The 5,397-nt window shown below is 35.6% G+C and overlaps 1 pseudogene; it reads left to right on the forward strand.

Moving 5' to 3' along the window:
- Positions 1-319: 319 nt before the first annotated feature.
- Positions 320-438, forward strand: LOC118608198 (annotated as a pseudogene).
- Positions 439-5,397: the final 4,959 nt, after the last annotated feature.

Raw genomic sequence — 5,397 nt, forward strand, 5'->3', positions numbered from 1 at the left:
CTTTGATTGAAAGGAAGTGAGAAGAATATAGGGAATGACTTATATACAGTGCTTTTAAGCTCATGACAGAAAGAGCTCAAGCAATATGTGGTCATTCAGAAAACTTCAAAGGGGTCAGTACCTGAGTTTGAGAAGGGTGGAAAGGAAATATAAAGCTAAGATGACATTTTAATAAAAAACTTTAAGATATAAAATCATGAATGTATAAAATTGGTTTTAAAAAGAAAGAGAAGCAACAAATGTGAATGTTTAAAAACAAAAAAATAGAATTGGACCCACACATGTGGACAACTAAAGTGTTATTAAACTAACATTTATTGTCTACTGCCATGTTACCCTGAACAAGCCTAATCTCATCTGATCTTAAAATCTAAGCAGGGTCAGGCCTGGTTAGTACTTGGATGGGAGACCACCTAGGAAGACCAGGTGCTATAGGCGTAAAAAAAAATAATAAAGGATTGTAAACTGACAAGGTCCTTGCAAACTAAGAGGTCAACCAAGGGTTGCCTCACAAAAAAAACAATAAATGAATAAATAATAAATAATAAATAAATAAACAAGCTAGCATTTATTAAGAAAGATAGATTGAAGTATGCATTATCTTCTACACTGGCAAATTTAAATATCAGCTGCAAAGAGATGAGAGTAATTTGTTCTCTCTCTCATCTTGGATTTATCATATGAAATTCTTTAACCTCTTTCTTGTCTTTTGTTTTTTGCCTTCAGTCTATGGCTTCATACAACAAGTTTATCTTCTAGGCTGCCTTTATGAAAATGGAAAGGAATTGAAGAAAAAAATCCAAGATTTTGAAGGGATGCTGATTTTATCTAGAAACTAAGTTATTACAAAGATAATGGGCTTTAAAAACTTGTTTGAATTTCTTTCAATTTATTTAAAAAGCATACTTTCTGCAACTGAAATGGTCCCTATGAAAAGGAAAAGTGACTTTTGCCACATTACATTGTGTCATAATACATTTTTCCTGGGATTTTTGATATCAGTCATTAAGATGTATAAAGACAAGCACAGAAACAGTTTTGTCTGATAAGGTATGTCAAAATGCTCAGGCCCAGCTGACGCAGAAGAATAGTCATCACTTCGGAGAAACTAGACAGAAAAGGAAAATGCATTTGTAAAAACTTCTCACAAGTCACTAGGGTTTTAGAAAATTGATGAGTGAATTAATTTCCAGGGTCATCCTTAGTTAAAAAGATTCTTTAGTTTTATGTTAAAGAGCTTAAACTCTGATAATGCAGAAGGACTCTTATTCTCTCATTGGTCTTTCCATCTTGTACATCTGTGCAGAGAGTAACTAATAAGGTCCCCCCTCATGGAGCAGGCAGAATGTGTAGTAAAATATAGGCCTGCAAAAAATCACTCGCAAGGGGTTTTCTATGAAGCCTGAAGTTCTGACCAAACGTTCAGCTCCCTCATAAAACATGATTATTGATAACTATTATTTATTAAACACTTACTATATGCCAGGTATTGTGTTAACCACTTTATATAAGTTAATTTATTTAATTCTCATAACAGCCCTGTGAGATATGTGCTCTTGTTATCCCTATCTTACAAATGAGTAAACTTAGGCAAAAATAAGTTAAATAACTTGCTCAAGGATAAATAGCAAGAAAGTGATAGAACTATGATTCAAACTATGATGTTATCCATTAACGTGATCACTGTGAATTAATCAATCAGATGATATTAGTAATCATTTAGAAAGGTGGTAAAAGACTAATTCAAAGTAAAGGTCAATTTTCAATTGCGTGGGTGAGATGGAGATTATGGGATACTCCAGAGGATGAAGAGTATCCATGTGGAGGACAATCAAGAAGAATTATAAGGATATGAAACACTGAGAAACTTAAAGGGAAGAAAGAATACTCAAAAGAGGGCTGCTAAAGGTACAACTTTCACATTTTTGCAGAGGAACAGTTCTGATAATTACCATCCATATTGAAACACAGACATGCCTCAGTATTCAGAATAGGCCCAGAGCAGCAAAGCTGTGTGTAAAATAAAATTTTACCTCATCTCTGAATTCTCTTCAGAGATGATAGGTAGTAGTTGGAGATGGGTAAAATAATTTTAGTGCAACATGTGGTCAAGGTATAAGGTAGCTTCTTGTTATCATGACTCCCTGGCTTAGGTGTGGCTATCAGGCCAACAGTGGTTGAAGCAGTCAGGGAAGCTGCCCTTAATGGAGATCTTCCAGAGTTCTGTGACACCTTAACCAATATGCCAATGAGAATCAGGGAACAACACCTGGATTTATCTCTTAGATTGGAATTATCTTAGTGTCCTTCTGGGTCTGTGTAGAGAGCTGTGGTATAATAGTATTAATAAATGAGAGCTTCACAGTTCTGTAATGGTGAGGATTTAGTTAAGACAGCGATCAATTTTACTTTATTCATTACATAGAGTTAAGATTTTCTATCCTATTGCTTCAATTCAGAGCATATGATGGTATAGTACTCATAAATACGTATGCATATGCTTACACATACATGTACGTACAGAAGCACATATGCGTTGCTTTCTTCTATTCTAAAACACTCAGTGACTACAGGGTAGGTACAATTTATTTCTAATCTGGTACTGAATGGTATAAAATGTTAGAATCTTCACTTACTAAATTTTGATTGGTAATCCCACAATTTAAGATGTTAATAGGTCATAAAATTTCCTTTTACTTTGAGGTAAATTTTCCTTATGATAGGGTGACTGGTGTTTTAAACTAATTTTCATTTAAATAAGTCTAATTAGCATTTGTTTTTTAGAATTACAGATACTCAGAGTTGGAAGAAACTTTAAGGGTGGGTCAGAATACCCATTCTTTGATGATTCAGTTCTCTATATTATCACACCAAAAATTCTCAATTTTTCTTCCTTCCTTCCTTCCTTCCTTCCTTCCTTCCTTCCTTCCTTCCTTCCTTCCTTCCTTCCTTCCTTCCTTCTTTCCTCCCTTCCTCCTTCCCTCCCTCCCTCCCTCCCTCTCTCTCTCTCTCTCTTTCTTTTTCTTTCTTTCTTTCTTTCTTTCTTTCTTTCTTTCTTTCTTTCTTTCTTTCTTTCTTTTTGTCTCTTTCCTAAATTCATTTATTCATATAATTGAGTGCCTATTATGTGTCAGAGACCTTCCAAAGTGATGCAGGCAGAAAAGTTAATAAAATACTGTCATTGATTTTAAGGAACTCCCTGTAGTAGAGTTTACAGATGTGCAAGCAGATCATTGTACCATGGTTTGAGCAAGAATGGAAAAAAAAAGAACACAAAAGAAGCAGATAGTGCAGAGGAGAGAATAATTAACTCTTGCATGCGGATGTGGTAGTGGTGAGACAGGGTTCAGACAAGCTTTTAGAGGGGAAGAAATACCCAATCTGGGTCATGAAGAGTGAGGTTTACTAGAAGAACAAATGGATAGTGAGGTGGAAAGGGCAATAACCATCAAACAAACAAACAAAAAAGCAAACAAAAACAGCATGGTGGAAAGGTAGAGAGATTAAATAGCCTGGTGTGTTAGAAGAATTGAAAAGAGTTTGTCATGACTTGTTTTAGGTGGAGCGAGATAGGAAGCAGGAGAAGCCAAGGCAGAAGAGGGAGATCATGCTGGATCTTGTCTGCCTGGTCAGAGAAGCAAGTGTGGAGTCATTAGAAGATTTTGTCACCTGTCACTATATATGAAAAAATATATGTTTTAGAAACTTAACTTTGAATACCTTGAAATGTATAAAGTTTTTACTTACAGTGAATTGAAATCTTTCTCACGACATCTTCTACCTCTTAATCTTTCTTCTATGTGGGATCTTAGAGAATAAATTTAATTGAATTCTCCTTGTATACACACCATTCACATATTTACATACAAATGTGAATTTCAAATATTTAACATTCTTACTGATTTCTAGTGGGTCTTCTTTGGGTTAAACATTTTTAGTTCTCTTAACGATTTATTTTCACATGATTGTCTGACTGAAAGAAGAGAGTCTGAGGTGTTTACACACTGCCTCTGTCTCCCATTGTTTGAGGGTTGCATGTGGCATTGGTGAGGGGCCTGATGCAGGTTAGAAAGAAGCACAGCATGAATTTAAGGGGTAGAGTCAGTGTAAAATAGATCTGTGCTCATATAGAACTGTCTACTACAGGCTGCAACTGATATCACAGGTGGGGCAAAAGGATGTAACATGTGGCACCAGAGGCAAATGCTACAATAAAGGTCGAGAGTAAGCTGTTTCAAGAGAAGAACTTCAAAACACAGTGGCCTAAATAAGATAGAAGTTTAATGTGTTAAGTAAAGTCTGGCTAGTCTATGATGGTGAGTCTTTTCTGCTTGACAAGGTCATTAAGAGACATAGGTTCCTTCCACCTTGTTGTTCTGCCATCTCTTAGGGCATTTCCCAGACTGCATGGTCAAAACTGGGTTACTGATACTTCTGTGTTGCATCTCATGGAAAGAGGAGAAAAGAAGGAGTCCAGTGCAAGCAATTTCCTTTCAAACAAGTGAGGCAGAAATTGCACACAACCTTTACGTTCCTATTCCATTATCAAGAACTTAATATGTTAATGTTTGTCTGCTATGGAAGCTTTGAAGTGCTATCTCTAGCTGAGAAGCCATGCATGTAGTAAGAAGGGGAGAACAAAACTTGAAATGATAGCTAGCAAGTATATAACTACATTCATATTGAATTTTTTGTCCAATAAATCTAGTCGTTTTTTAATTTTTTTAAAAAAATTTTAATTAGTTTCAAGCATATAGTACATTGATTAGACATCCATATAGTTAGTAAAACGATTCCCTCAATTGCTTCCTCCCTCCCCTTACCCTCACCTAGCCAATGTATTAATGCTAATTGCATTCCTTACGCTGTGCTCCCCATCTCCATGACCATCCATCAGCTACTGATTTGTACTTCTTTAATCCTCACCTCACTCTTCCAGCCAAACCCTCCTCCCCTCTGTCCATCACCAAATTGTCCACTATATTTGTGAATCTGTTTTTAGATTAGTTTGTTATTTTTATTCCTTAAATTCCACATATAAGTGAAATCGTAGAGTATTTATCTTCCTCTATATGACTTAAGTAACTTCTAGGTTCATCACAGCAATATCTTTTTCCGTTCCCTTCCTTTTCATATGTAGGGGCCTTGTTTTCTTATCCTTTTAGCCACTCCATCCTTTGGTTGGAGCACTTAATTCTTTTCCATTTAAGGTACTTATTGTTAAGAATGTAGTTGTTACCATTCCTTATTCCTGTTTTTGATACATGTTTTTCTCTTTAAAGAAGTCCCTCCAACGTTTCCTGTGATTCTGACTTGGTGGTGATAAATTCTTTAGTTCGTTTTTGTCTGGGTAGCTCTTTATCTGTACTTCAACTCTAAATGATAGCTTTGCTGGAT

Source organism: Rousettus aegyptiacus, unplaced genomic scaffold (genome assembly GCF_014176215.1).
Source record: "Rousettus aegyptiacus isolate mRouAeg1 unplaced genomic scaffold, mRouAeg1.p scaffold_m13_p_9, whole genome shotgun sequence".
Taxonomy (NCBI): Eukaryota; Metazoa; Chordata; class Mammalia; order Chiroptera; family Pteropodidae; genus Rousettus; species Rousettus aegyptiacus.